This window comes from Hordeum vulgare, chromosome 1H (assembly GCF_904849725.1).
Source record: "Hordeum vulgare subsp. vulgare chromosome 1H, MorexV3_pseudomolecules_assembly, whole genome shotgun sequence".
NCBI lineage: Eukaryota > Viridiplantae > Streptophyta > Magnoliopsida > Poales > Poaceae > Hordeum > Hordeum vulgare.
Genome location: NC_058518.1, coordinates 402,770,098 through 402,786,553, shown reverse-complemented (window position 1 = coordinate 402,786,553; position 16,456 = coordinate 402,770,098).

The window sequence follows — 16,456 nt, the reverse complement described above, 5'->3', positions numbered from 1 at the left end:
AGCGGAGTCCTCACAAAATTTGATAACATGCCCATCTATTTCTTCGGCTAAGAGATCTTTGATAATAGCAACACTAGGTTGAACTCTAATTTCCTCGGGGGTGCAAGTGGTCTAATGTAACCCCTACGTATCACAGTTGGAGCTTTAGAATAATCCTTTTTCCTAGCAGGGTAAGGTGGTTTCTCAGCGTAGGCACAAGGAGCAATAGGATCACTAAAGGTAATGACTTTCTCCTCAACTAGGTTGGGTTTAACTATGTTGATTTCTATAGGGGGATGATACTTAAACCACTTCTCTTTGGGAAGATCAACATGAGCAGCAAAAGATTCACATAGAGAAGCTACTATCTCAGAGTCAAGTCCATACTTAGCGCTAAAATCTCTAGAAGTGTTTGTTTCAACAAAAGATTTAACGCAATCAAACTGGAAATTCATACCTGACTCCTTACCTTCTTCAAGCTCCCAATCTTCAGAATTATGTTTGATTCTTTCCAATAAATTCCACTTGTGATCAATATCCTTCTTCATAAAAGAACCGGTACAAGAAGTATCAAGCATGGTACGATCTTCATGGGAAAGCCGAGCATAAAAGTTTTGAGTGATAATTTCTCTCGAGAGCTCATGATTGGGGCATGAATATAGCATTGATTTAAGCCTCACCCAAGCTTGAGCTATGCTTTCCCTGTCACAAGGCCAAAAGTTATAAATATAATTCCGATCACGATGTACTAAATGCATAGGATAAAACTTTTGATGAAATTCCAATTTCAACCGATTGTAGTCCCATGATCCAGTATCATCACATAGCCTATACCATGTCAACGCCTTATCCTTCAAAGATAAAGGAAATACTTTCTTCTTTACCTCATCCTCGGGCAAACCTGCAAGCTTAAATAAACCACAAACTTCATCTACATAGATCAGATGCAAGTCTGGATGTGATGATCCATCTCCTGTAAAAGGATTAGCCAGCAGTTTCTCAAGCATACCCGAAGGAATTTCATAAAAGATATTTTCAGTAGGTACCTCAGGTTGAGGAACAACTCCTCGTGCTTCCGTTCGTGGTGAAGATACCCCGAACAAGCTCCTCAAACGAACAGTTTCCATAGTGACAAGTGACAATAAATTTCAGCACAGTATATAAATATTTCCTTACCAAATTCCACTTACCAAAGGCGCTTTCCTCCCCGGCAACGGCGCCATAAAAGAGTCTTGATGACCCACAAGTATAGGGGATCAATCGTAGTCCTTCCGATAAGTCAGAGTGTCGAACCCAACGAGGAGGAGAAGGCTCTGATAAACGGTTTTCAGCAAGGTAATAACTGCAAGCACTGAAAGTAGCGGTAACAAGTGATGGTGTAGTGAGGTGAAACGTAGCAAGCGAAAAGTAACAAGTAACAAATAGTAGCAACGGTGCAACAAGTGGACCAATCCCTTTTGTAGCAAGGGACAAGCCTGAACAAAGTCTTATAGGAAGGAAAACGCTCCCAAGGACACATGGGAATTTCTGTCATGATAGTTTCATCATGTCCATATGATTCGCGTTCGTTACTTTGATAGTTTGATATGTGGGTGGACCGGCGCTTGGGTACTGCCCTTACTTGGACAAGCATCACACTTATGATTAACCCCTCTCGCAAGCATCCGCAACCACGAAAGAAGAATTAAGACAACGTCTAACCATAGCATTAAACTAGTGGATCCAAATCAGCCCCTTACGAAGCACCGCATAGACTAGGGTTTAAGCTTCTGTCACTCCAGCAACCCATCATCTACTTACTACTCCCCAATGCCTTCCTCTAGGCCCAAATATGGTGAAGTGTTATGTAGTCGACGTTCACATAACACCACTAGAGGAAAAACAACATACAACATATCAAAATACCGAACGAATACCAAATTCACATGACTATTATTAGGATGACTTATCCCATGTCCTCAGGAACAAAAGTAACTACTCACAAAGCATAATCATAATCATGATCAGAGGTGTAATGAATAGCAATAAGGATCTGAACATAAACTCTTCCACCAAGTAATCCAACTAGCATCAACTACAAAGAGTAATCAACACTACTAGCAACCTTACAAGTACCAATCGGAGTCGCGAGACGGAGATTGGTTACAAGAGATGAACTAGGGATTGGAGAGGAGATGGTGCTGATGAAGATGTTGATGAAGATGCCTCCCCTCCGATGAGAGGAGTGTTGGTGATGACGATGGCGACGATTTCCCCCTCCGGGAGGGAAGTTTCGCCGGCAGGATCGTCCTGCCGGAGCTCTAGATTGGATCTGCTCAAGTTCCGCCTCGTGGCGGCGGAGAAACCACGAAAAAGTTCCACCCTAATTTTTTTCCGGACGAAACCCTTCATATAGAAAAAGAGGGGGGCCAGTGGGCCGCCAGGGTGCCCACAAGCCCTGTTGTCGCGGCCAGGGGGGTAGGCCACGACAACCAGGCTTGTGGGCCCCTTGTTGCTCCCCTCTGACACTTCTTTCGCCCAGTATTTTTTATAAAATCCAAAAAAAATCCACGTTGATTTTCAGGGCATTTGGAGTTGCGCAGAATAGAGCACTCAGACTTGCTCCTTTCCAGTCCAGAATTCCAGCTGCCGGTATTCTCCCTCTTCAAATAAACCTTGCAAAATAAGAGAGAAAAGGCATAAGTAAGGTTACACAAAGTGTAATAACAATCCATAAAGCAATAAATATCAACATGAAAGCATGATGCAAAATGGACGTATCACAGTACTACCGCTCCGCGGGCGGTACTACCGCTACAAGAGCGGTACTACCGCTCGCACTAGGAGCGGTACTACCGCTGGATACTGAAACTGCTCTAACTTTCGCATACGGACTCCGAATTCAACAAAACCAAGTTTGTTGGAAAGCTAACGACATGGGCTAACACAATCTTGATAGAAAAAATCAATAAGAAGTGATTGAGAAAAGTCCCATAAGAAATTGGTGAGAACCCTTCTTCGAATAAGACCGGTAAAAACTCCCAACATCGAAAACATCATAGAAGATGCATATGGACTCCGTTTTTGATGAACTCGAGCTTGTCATGAAGATGACAATAAGCTCTAAAACTCACAAAGAGAAACACCAAACAAGAACCAAGAAGTATGATGCAAGGATGCAAATGGTTTGAGCTCTCAACGAACGATACGATCAAGCTACTCACTTGAGAGCCCCCCTTGACAGCATGACAATATATCCTAAAACAGAAAACCTATCAAGGACAAACCTATACCTTGCACCTCGTCCTCTTGAGCTAGATGACGATGATCTTGGCTTCCTCAAGATGGACCACCTTTCTTGATTGCATTGGCTTGATGAAGACTAATTGATTGCTCCCCCATACACACTATGGGTGAGCCGCTCTTCAACATATCTTCACAAGTTCATTGCCACCATCCTCCACCACTTGACATCATCCTCCATGGGTTGTATGAGATCTTCCTCTTGACGCAAGCCCATGGAAACACACCTAACCCCACATAGAACTCTCACGAAGACCATGGGTTAGTACACAAATACGTAATGGACAATGCTTACCATACCATGGGATCACTTGATCCCTCTCGGTACATCTTGTACGCTTTGTGTGTTGATCATTTTGATTTACTCTTTGTGTGACGATCTTGATCAACCTTGTGTCTCTATGACCATTATTTGGATAATACCTTGAATACCACCTTGGTCATCATATAAACTCCTTAAACCCAACAGATGGACTTCAAGAAGTGCCTATGGACAAATCCTATAAATATAACTTAAGGCAACCATTAGTCCATAGGAATTGTCATCCATTACCAAAACCACATATGGAGATATATGCTCTAACAATATCCCCCATTTTGGTAATTGATGACAACCACTTCAAGAGAGTTTATATAAGGAAATAAGCATACCCAAGCGCACAGATACAAAGCAATAATGCATACGTGCAAGATATAAATGCTTACACAATAAAAGCAAAACCCTCTAAACATATCCAAAGTAAACTCTCTAAACTTCTCCCCCATTGGCATCGATTGCCAAAATGGACGAAAAGTTTAGAAAGCCAATATAGTAGGTGGTCCTCCAAAAAGTGTGTACTTCTCAGCAAATGAGTGCAAAGAAATACACAAATACAATGATAAGTAGTTGGAGGAAAACAAACTATATTGAGGACCCAAAGATTGCAAAAAGAAGGGTCGTATGGCACAAAGACATACAAAATAGAAGCAAGCAATCAAAAGATACCATATGGAACAAACAATCACATGGTCCTTCGACTTAGTTGCCAACGACTTCTTATCATTCACCGACGATGACTTGTGTTTTGTTGAGTTTTTTCCATCACCATTTCCATTATTCCCCTCTTTACATCTACCCCCTCTCTACAGTTTTTGCGTTGTTTATTGTGCCTCCTGTATTTTTGTGTTCAAAGTCCAGCTTCCTTCCTCTCCTTCCACATTCCAAGAGTGTTCCATCTTGCAGCCTCAGTGGAATGGTGATTTCATCTTGTCCAGTTTCCCTATTATCTCTCCCTCATAAACTCCCACCTGACCCTGTTTTCTTTAAGATACCCACTCCTCTCCGAGTGATGTGGTGCATCCCTTGTCATTACCACAAGAGATGATAAAGACCTTTATAATGGCTACCCCTTGACTAGTGATTTCGAAGGTGTCCACACTCATAAAACGTCCCAGCTATGCCTCACCTATTGTGAGGCAAGCCACCGACTTGTCTCTCGTGCTATAGATTGCTGCTAATGAGCCAACCCAATGCAACCTTTCTGAAGCGGTTTTGGGCAGTTTCTATGGATCGAACCTCACTTGCATTCTCTTATTCTTTTGTTTTTGTGTGTCTCCTGCATCAATTTCGTCTATTTACTGTTTTTCTTTCTTTTTCTTATCTTTTTAGATATATGTCGACTTTTTCTAATAGATGTGGAACATTTTATACAAGTTGAACATTATTCAAATACATGATGATTTTTTTTATACATGATTGGACATTTTTCAAACACATATCAAACTTTTTTCAGAAACACCTTGAACATTTTTCGGCACACATTGAACATTTTTGAATAGATCCTATTTCTATAAATGCAATAGACATTGTTTTAAATGCACTAAACATTTTTAAAGTGTTAGAACATTTATTTGTCCATTTTTTAGTACAAAAATATTTAAATTACGCAAACATTTTTTCAACTGCACAAACATTTTTTCAATTGTATAATATTTTCTAAAGTCTGGCATATAATTTTTTACACAACATCAAGATTTTTATAATGTGCAATGAACGTTTCAAGAAACTTAAGTGCATATATATATATATATATATATATATATATATATATATATATATATATATATATATATATATATATATATATATATATATATATATATATATATATATATATATATATATATATATATATATATATATATATATATATATATATATGATAAATTTTACCTACCATCGCTCTTAGTTACCACACTTGCGCTTTGTATGTTACATGTAGTATTTATCAAATTGGAGAGTATGTACATGTAGTATGTAGTATATAATAAGATTTATGTAGTATATATATATATATATATTTTGATAGTATATATCATATTTTATGTATGTTCTTTTTTACGTACAAATATATATGTATTTCACAAATATAATAAAAACTATGAGTTAACTTGTAATTTTTATTAAAGTCACTTTGAAAAATGTTATATATAATATATGGACATAATTAAAATAACAAATTAGTATATATATGATTGTATGATAGTATATACAACATGTGGAGTAATTATACTGGGTGATAGGATGTATTTTTCCTATGTATTCTTGAGAGTATGTACTCCCGCTCCTCATGTACAAGATAGATGAGTTATTTGTACGTCATTATTATTTTCAATATACTTCATTACTAATTACTATATACCTTAAAGTGAATTTTATGAAAAAAATCATGTGAGTTTACATATTTTTAAAGTTTTACATATATATTGTTTCGTTTATACGTGAAAAAGATATATTACAAAAAATACGTCGCAACTGATATTTTTTCAACAAAACTCATATTAAGGTATCTTAGAATATTTAATGAAGTGTATTGAAAATAATAAACATGTATAACTAATACGTATATGAAGTATATTAAAAATGAAAATACATACAGGAGTACAAAAAGTTAGTCATATATATATGGGTGAGGAATAGTTATTCTTCACCCCCTCTATTTTCACATCAATACACCGTAATTTTATGTTTTTAAAATTTTAATCTTATCTCATACGTAAAAAGAGACCGTAAAAGAATACATAATCACCGTAAAAATATATTATGTCACGTAAAATTACAAACATAAAAAGTAGTATAAATTATACATAAAATGTGATTTTTCTAGTCTTATGACCTATATATTTGTTTTCTTATGTCAAATTTTTCATAGTGAATCAATATAAACGTATCTATTTGCATTTTAAATTTAATTTATTTATGAAATGGTCATAAAATTACCTCGGGTGAGGAATAATTTAATCTATATATATATATATATATATATATATATATATATATATATATATAATATGGTAAAATTTACGGAACATAAAATTACGGTGAATTGATATGAAAATAGTGGGGGGTAAAAAATAACTATTCCTCACCCAGGGTGACGAATAAGTATATAAGTCTACTGTAAACTCGTAAAATGCATGATTTCTTTTGGATGTGCTAAATTTACGTGACACACATCGTAATCTTACATTACCGTCATGTTGTAATCTTACCTCATATGCATTGAATTCTCATCCACCATGTTATAATCTTACCTCACCTCATACATACATGTTGTAATCTTACCTGACATGCATGACACATTCTTTCTCACAGTGAATGTTAAGAGCCCTTAACTACACACCATAATATTACCTCACATGCATTTTGATTCTTACAACGACTATATGATGCGTGAGGAGGTGGGGTGACGAATAGTCTATATATATGGGTCGCGCTATTCGTCATCTTGGATGAGCAATAGTTATTCTTCACCATCTTCTATTCTAACTTCAATGCACTGTAATTTTACGTTTCATAAATTTATCTTATTTTATACGTAAAAAGAGACTATAAAAAATATAATCAACGTAAAAATATTTTATGTCACGTACAATTACAAACATACAAAAATAGTGCAAAAGATAGAATAAATTCATTTTTTTGGTCTTGTGACCTATATTTTTTTATTTTTTCAAATTTTATGTAGTGATTTAACATAAATGTAAATATTTGTATTTTAATGTAATTTATTTGAAAATTGATTGTAAGATTATCTCGTGTGAATAATAAATTATTCTGCACTATGAATGATTAATATAATTTCTCTATATATATTTAATATAATATATAAAGATAAAGGAAAAAGACAAACTTAGAAAGCACGTTAGAAAAACGAAACGAAGAACACATCATTAATTAGTACACACCCCTTATGAAGGCCACTCCCCACCTTACTGTGTGTGCGCCATTTATTGTAACCTGAAAAGTTTATGTCTTTTCATAAATTTATTTTTTTAAAATATTTTATCCCTTGAACATGTGTCCAAACCACGATCCGTTTTCACCGTTACATTTCTCGTATCGAGATATTTTAAAATATATCCCATGTTATTGGGTTTGGTCAGACTATTTTCACAAAAAAATATTTAAGAAACAAAAAAAATGAAAACGGAAAAAGGAACACAAAAAATAAAATATAAACCTAAAAAACCAGAAACCAAAAATAAACCGGCAATCGGTAGCACCGCTGTTCTTTTTTACTTTCTTTGGATGGCACAACTGTGCCTTTCATTTTTGTCTAAAGCACAAATATGCTTCATCTAATAAAACAAAATAATATTTTTCTAAGGAAATATAAGAAAAACTAAGCAAAATCGGAAAACCTAAAAATCCTAGATAGACCAGAAAACACGTGCAGTAAAAACTGCATCCGTACGGATGCCTAGGCGATGACTGGACGAACGGAGAAGCAAACTGTACCGATCCATTACAGCTACACCGAGAGGTCCTTCGAAATAACTATGACCAGAGGTCCTTCAAAATAATTAATTGAGAAGTACACCTTTCAAAGATCACAACTACCTTTTCAGATTGCGACAAGTGAAGCACTTCATGCATGCCATTTGTCGTAATCGGAGAGTTTTCCCCTTTTTCTACATCCGTATATTTAAAACGTTTTATCTCCTAAACCGTGCGTCCAAATCTGGAACCGTTTTTATTGTTGGATTTTTTGCGTTGAGATATTCAAAACTAGATCTTATGTTGATAGATTTTGATGAACTTTTTTTCACGAAAACAATTGTGCCTCCCGCGATAGATTTTTTTTTAATAAAACACGATTTTTTCGTTTTTTTTAATTTTTCGAGAGGCACGGTCGTACCTCTTACGAAGGTAAAATTGTGCCTCTCACGAAGGTAAAACTGTGTCTCTTGCGAAAAAACGCGTTTTCCTTTCCGAAAGGCACGATCATGTCTTTCACGAAGGCAAAACCGTGCCTCTCGTAAAAAAATGTTTTTTTCCTTTTATTGATAGGCACGGCCGTGCCTCTCACGAAGGCAAAGCCATGTCTTTTTGCGAAAGCAAACCGTGCCTCTCGAAAAAAAGAAAATACGTTTTTTCTGTTTCCGAGAGGCATGACCGTGCTTTTCGTAAAGGCAAAGTTGTGTCTCTCGCGAAAGCAAACCATGCCTTTCAGAAAAAAACAAAAACGCGTTCTTTTGCGTAATTGTTTTTGAATTTTTTATCAAAAAATTTAGAAAGACGAGTGAAAAAACCAAAATACCAAAAAAAACCAGAAAAAATGTTCAGAACGCGACACCTGATGCCGGATGAGAATGCGTCAAGTGACGATGCGTGGAAGTGTTTGCTGGGAGGCTTTCGAAAAAACGCTCTTTTAACTAGTTATTACTCTATGTCCTCATGTCTCGCTAGAAGCAAAGAAAGACATAAATTCCGTTTTGCAACGATGGAGAATTTGGGCTTTCGATCTCTGGTTGTTTTCTTTTCGCTTCATGGGCCGGGTGCCCAAGTAAGCATCGCCGTGTCTTTTGCTATGACACACCGCAGGGAGGTCCTATGCGGCGCTGCAGGCCCCGATTCGGTGCCTGCAGCGCAGCTAGCATGTGCCGGCCCACTAGAGTGCTGTTTAATTTTGTTTTTAATTTTTTATTATGAAAAAATATAAAATTAAAAAAGTTTACATATTTTTTAAAAAAGTCATTCATTTGAAACAAAAGTTCGTATCTTTAGAAAAGTTCAACATTTTGAAAAAAGTTCATTAGTTTAAAAAAAGTGATAAAATATAAAAAAGTGGAAGGTAGTTATCCACACGTGTCGGGACCATGAGTTGGCTTTGAGACCTTATAGGTTTCAGTTTCAGCTCTAGCCTACTCCAACTTATTTGAGACTAAAGGCTTTATTGTTGTTGTTGTTGTTGCTGCTGCTCCCTAGCTAGCCACCTGTACGTGCATACGTGCATGCACTCTGTGAGTTGTCTATAAGACCACTGATTCATGACGTGCTATTATATGAAAGTAAATATGACACTCAGTGTGACCACTGTTTTTTGTTTAGTTAGTTTGAGTCGTTCCTTGCATGTGAAGATGTCTCATTGTGCTTCAAGTGGGCATCAGCAAGGACAAGTTAGAGTTATTCGTGGGTGCCATTAACCAGTGAATATTGCTTATACCTCTTGAACTGTAACATCAAATTTAGCTTTTGGTTTCTAGATTTCCGTAACGGAAAGGCGCGACAGCACCGGGGGTCCCGACACCCCATAATCCCGCCCGTCCAGCGCCGGGGAGATGCGTGCGCGCACTGTGCAGCTGCAGACATGATACATGTTTAATACTCCCTCCGTCTCAAAATAAGTGTCTCAAATTTGTACTAGCTCTAGTATAAATTTATACTAAGCTTGAGACAGTTATTTTGGGACGGAGGGAGTAGTTATTAGCGTCTTCTTCCAAGCAGTCAAACAAGGAGGGAAAGCTGTGAGCAGCATGCAGAAATAGGTCTGCAGGCTAGGCATGCAAGGTGGACGTGATATTCGACGAGACAACTCAATGAATGTGCATGCGACGCAATGCGCCACGTGTTATCCATAGGTGTATTAGTTCAACTTTATCTGTCCGCGCGACTCGTGTGTAACCGGCAAAATGCACACAATTGACCTCTGAATGAAAGTATTTTACAAACTAAACCACACATAAAAAAATACACTCAACTGACCCTTTTATGTGACGTCCGACAGTCAGGCGTCACACTACACTGTGTGACGCCTGATTTATAGGCGCCACACATCCTGCCTCAGCAGTGTGACGCCGAAGTGTTAGGCGTTGCACGTCCAAGTACAGCAAATATTTACTGGCATATCCAAGTACAACATCAGTGGAGGAGCCAGCAAGGGCATTAGTGGACGTGCACGCTCTTCCTTCCCATGCTGTCAGCTCTCAGTTATTCGCTGCACGCTCTCCCTTAGCCCCAGTCCACCCAACTTTGGCGTCAATGTTTCTTTTACTTTGCTGTCAGATACAGTAAAAAGATGAATGAAGCTGCTCATTCACGTAATACATTAAGCTGCTCATTAACGTTGCCGTCACCATGGCCCTGATGGCCACAACCGCGATGTGCTCATGGCCGCCCGCTTCACCTGAGCCACTGTCGGCCGCTCGCCGCGCCTGGCCGACAACGCCTGTGCCGCTGCACCACCGCGCGGCTGCTGGGTCGGTAAGGGATGATGCTAATCGCATGCAGCCGCGAGGTCGTTGGGGAGACGATGGTGTCAACGCATACGGTCAAGGGCAGCATCGTGGTTCATCTTCAGCCGGTGGCGGTCGGGGTATGCGTGGCAGGGACCTCCTGGGAATTTTATGCCAGGTGTTGCAGGTCCAGCGCATCCCAAGAGAGGAGGATATAGGCAGAATTGGGGCGGTCGTGCCGGTGGCAGGAAGCCTAGACCTCCACTGCCACCATCGGAGGACCTTGTGCCTCGGGAGATTGCTGGGCAAGCTCAAGGGCAGTCCATGGTTCCTCCTCTTGAGCAGCTGCCGACTAATGGTGCTGCTAAGGAGGTGGCTGATCTCGAGTTGGTCAAGGGCAATGCCAATGTCAAGTTGGATGGAGGTGACAGACCATCTAAGTGGGCGTGCAAGAAGGAAAAGATGACATGTTACCGATGTGGTGAGAATGGCCACTTCGTGTCTGAGTGTACGGCGGAACTATGTGAGTTTTGTCTCAAACCCGTTCACGGTTCACTTCAGTGTCCTCTCACAGTTGGACAAATGCCTACGGTAGCTATTTATGGGGCTTGTTGTCAGGCGCTCATGTTTTTTGAGTCCCCGTCTGTGACGACTTCGGTACATGCACCGGATGTGGCCCTGACTGGTATGGTTACTGTCGCCAGCGGAACCATGACTGTGGACCAGGTGGTGCAGCAATTGAGAGAACTGGTTTCTGCATCTTTTCGTTGGGATCCTATTGCGGTTGCTGATAATGTGTTCAAGGTGGTTTTCCCTTCCAAGGAAGATTTATCACGGTTGCTGAAATTTGGAATGTGTAGAGTGCCTAGCACGTGCTGCATTTTAGAGTTTGATTCTTGGAGGAGTGATGAGCCTCAGGGGGTTCCTCTTCATCAGATTTGGGTGAGATTTTTGGGAGCCCCGTCTAAGGCTGTTAATGATTTTCATGTTGCTTGGAGCCTTGGATCTTTGATAGGAAAGACTGAGAAGGTTGACATGGTGTTCTCTCGAGCCAAAGGTGTTGCACGGATGCTGGTCAGTGTGATGGATATTGGGATCGCACCGGATGAGGTTGTCTGGGTCTATGCAGGTATGAGGTATACCCTTCGCATAGAGATTGAGAGTCCACCTATGTTTGATGAGGAGGTCAAAGATGAAGATGAAGATATGTTTGATGGGGACGATGAGTCCTGTGCTAAAGAATCTGAAAAGAAGGGTATGCCGTCTAATCTTTCTGCTTTGCCGAAGAAACCTAAGATATCCACTCGAGGGGGGGCTGGTATCTCGACACCGGTGACACAGTTGCGTTTTGGCTCGGTGGAGCCGGCTTCGTCCCCAGCCAGGTTGGCTACTAGGGCGACGGAGGCCGAGCTGGGAGGACATGTTCATTTGTCTATTCCAGGGAAGCAAACTTCTTGTGCGGCGTTGCAGCCTTCTTCGCCGGTGGTTGGGTTGCCGACGGTCTCTTTGGACCAATACCTGGCTAAGGTTAAGGGAGAGTCTGTTTTGCAGCCGTAGGATAGGCCAAGTGAGGGAGCACCTTATTGCTTGCCGGCTGATGCGGTGGTGGACATTGAGGTCCTTTCTCCAGTAGGGGTTACCGATCAGGAGGGTGTCATCCAGGGAGTAAATACACGTTCAGTTGAGGAGGTCATAGCATTTGGTGGTATACCAGATCCGCTGACATCAGGGAGGAGATCCAACCAGCGGATTCAGGACCAGCCAGATGTGGATGATATGCAATTGGGGCGGGCCATGCATGCTGCAAAGATGAAGGATGCGGAACTTTCGACAAGTATGTCGTTTAATAAAGAGAATTCCATTCTTCATTTTTCTCCACAACAAATTATTGAGAATGCTGCTTCAGTTGGAGTATCTTTAGGTAATTCGCATGCTCAAGTTTCGAAATCCATTAATGACCTACTAGATTTAGAGGTAGATAGGGCCCTCGATATTATTCGGAATTTGGCTGCGGTAAAACCCATGAAAGATTATGAGATTAATGATTTGGGGGGTCTTAATTCATTATGTGATAACTTGATGCCCGTGGAGGAGTCAGACATAGGAGAGGATGTTTGTCTAGATACGAGTACTAGCACTGAAACTTTTGATCATGCCAAATCAGATGTACCTGGTTGTATGGACCAGGGACTTGGCGAAAAACCTAAACGGTCCTGGAAATGGAAAGTGTATCCGGTTTCGGTGGTCCGAAGGAGTGCTCGGTTCAGAACTGTTAAAAAATTTCATGATGAACGATGAGGGGCATCTTCTGGAATAGCAGAGTTCTACGTGACTTGGCTAAGACTCGATTTCTGGCTGAAGCAACCATAGAGCATCATCTTGATTTTATTGCAATTATGGAGACGGGAAGGGACAATTTCACTTCTCAGTTCCTAAGTGCTCTATCAGCGGGTATTGGTTTTGATTGGCATTGTCTCCCTCCAAGAGGAAGATCCGGGGGGATCTTACTTGGAGTCCGGTGTGACACACTTCTTATTAGAGAAGTGGTGTTAGGAGACTATGCGGTTAAGTTCAGGATTACATCAAAAGGGGATGGTTTCTAATGGGCTCTGGTAGCTGTATATGGGGCTTCTCAACCGGAATTAAAATCTGAATTTCTCGCTGATCTAGTACGGATTTGCGACGAGAAATTACCACTCTTAATAGGGGGTGATTTTAATATTATCAGGAGGGCTGATGAGAAGAATAATGACAATTTTGATGGTAGATGGCCATTTATGTTCAATATTATTATTGAGAGCCTAGACCTTCGGGAGATAGAACTCTCGGGTAGGAAGTTCACATGGGCGAATTCCCTACCAAATCAAACTTTTGAAAAGTTGGATAGAGTTCTCACAAGTACTGAATGGGAACAGAAGTTTCCTTTAGTGACGGTGTGTGCACTTCAAAGAGCAATCTCATATCACACGCCACTTTTACTAGACTCTGGCAGTGCAAAGCATTTAGGTAATAAAGATGGGTTCTCCTTTGAGTCTAGTTGGTTCTCAAGGGAGGGTTTCATGGATATGGTTGCCAAGGAATGGAAAAACAACTTGGGAGGGAAGTACCTTCGTGGTTGGTCTAAGAATGTAGCAGGATCCTATAAGGATGAGCAGGACAGGCTCATCAAACTTATTGACGAGCTTGATCGAAAAGCGGAGACCATCTTGTTGGATGTGAATGAGAGAGAGCTCAAGAACGAGGCTGAGCAGAGGCTTCGTGTGCTCCTTAGAGAGGAGGAATTGAGATGGGCAACTAGAGCAAAGGTACGGGCTATTGTTCAAGGAGATAATAATACCAAATTTTTTCACTTGATTGCAAATGGAAAACATAGGAAAAAAAGGATCTTGCAGCTTGAGCAGGACGAGGGTACAATTGTAGGTCATAAGAACCTAAAATTGTACATCTCCAATTATTATAAACGTTTGTTCGGTGCTCCCGATCATAGTTTTGTATCAATGGATGAGCAGCAGGTGGCGGATATTCCTCAAGTTGGACAGGCTGACAACGAGTTGCTATCCGCGCCGTTCACTGAGAAAGAGGTGCTTGAGGCGATTGGGGGCATGAAGAGCGGTAAAGCCCCTGGGCCAGATGGGTTCCCAGCGGAGTTTTACAAAAAGTGCTGGCATATTATTAAGGAAGATCTTATGGCAATGTTTGATGACCTGTTTGCTGGTCGCTTACAACTCTTTCATTTGAATTTTGGTGCCATAACGTTGTTACCAAAAAAAGAAGGGGCGACTCGTATTGAGCAGTTTCGTCCAATCTGTTTGCTGAACATTAGCTTTAAAATTTTCACAAAGGTGGGAACAGACAGGCTAACTAGGATGGCACACTCTGTCGTGTAGGATTCACAAACTGCATTCATGCCGGGCCGAAATATTCTGGAGGGAGTAGTTGTCTTGCATGAGACTTTACATGAAATCCACTCGAAGAAATTAGATGGGGTTATCTTCAAAGTGGATTTTGAGAAGGCATATGATAAAGTTAAATGGTCCTTTTGCAACAAACACTGCGTATGAAGGGGTTCGACGAGCTTTGGCGAAAGCATGTTGACTGCTTTACTAAGAAAGGAAGTGTCGGGGTTAAGGTCAATGATGACATTGGCCACTTCTTCCAGACACTCAAGGGTCTCAGGCAAGGGGATCCGATGTCACCTATCTTGTCTAACATTGTTGCTGATATGTTGGCGCTTATGATTAAGAGGGCCAACGAGAAGGATCTTGTAGGGGGACTTATTCCACATCTGGTAGATGGTGGGGTCTCTATTCTACAATATGCCGATGAAACTATTCTCTTTATGGAGCATGATTTAAACAAGGCTAGAAATTTGAAACTCATCCTTTGCTTATTTGAGCAGCTATCTAGGCTGAAAATTAGTTTTAATAAGAGTCAGTTGTTTTGTTTTGGAGAAGCCAAAAATCAACAAGACACTTACATTCAACTGTTTGGATGTGCAACTGGGAATCTGCCTTTTACGTATTTAGGTATTCCCATTCATCATCGAAACTATCAAATAAGGATTGGAAATGTATTGATGACCGATTCGAAAAGAAATTAAGTTGCTGGAAGGGCAAGTTATTATCTTACGGAGGAAGGCTGGTTCTTGTTAATTCAGTGTTAAAAAGTATGCCTATGTTCCTTCTATCTTTCTTTGAAGTACCTGTAGGGGTAAGGAAAAGATTAGATTTCTATCGGTCCCGTTTCTTCTGGCAGAGTGATGAGGGTCGGACTAAATATAGGCTTACTAAATGGGATATTATTTGTCGGCCTAAAGATCAAGGAGGTTTAGGAATTGAAAATTTAGAAACCAAAAATAGATGTCTACTCAGCAAGTGGTTGTTTAGATTATCTAGGAAAACCGAAGGGATGTGGGTACATATTTTGACGAATAAGTACTTACAGTCTAAAACATTATCGCAGGTCACAGCTAGGCCTATTGATTCACCCTTCTGGAAGGGGTTGATGCGGGTAAAAACTTCTTTCTTCAACAGAACTAGGTTTATTCTAGGTAATGGTGAATTGACTAGATTTTGGGAAGATTCATGGCTAGGGAATAGTCCTCTAGCCATTCAATACCCGCGGTTGTACCATATTGCTCAACGTCGACAAGCGTCTGTTGCTGCAATATTGCGTGAGGTACCTCTAAATATTCAATTCCGTCGGTCCTTGGCGGGTGATACATGGACTAACTGGTTGCATCTTGTTCGAAGGTTAATGGATGTTAACCTCTCAGACAGACCCGATCGTGTTCTTTGGAAGCTAACCTCCAATGGAGTTTTCACGGTCAAATCTATGTATGTTGATCTCATAGATTCGTCACCTATTCCTAAATCGGTACATATCTGGAAGATCAAAGTCCCTCTTAGAATTAAGATCTTTATGTGGTTTGTTCATAAAGAAATTATTCTTACAAAGGATAATCTTGCCAAGCGAAATTGGAATGGGACGCTTAGATGCAGCTTTTGTCCGAGGGAAGAAACTATACAACACCTCTTTCTAGATTGTCCCATGGCAAAATTGGTTTGGCGCTCGCTTCACATTGCTTTCAACACCACTCCTCCCAATAGTATTAACTCGTTATTTGGAACGTGGTTAAAGGGAATGGATGTTCAATCTGCTAAACTTATTCGTGTTGCAACATGTGCTCTGTTGTGGG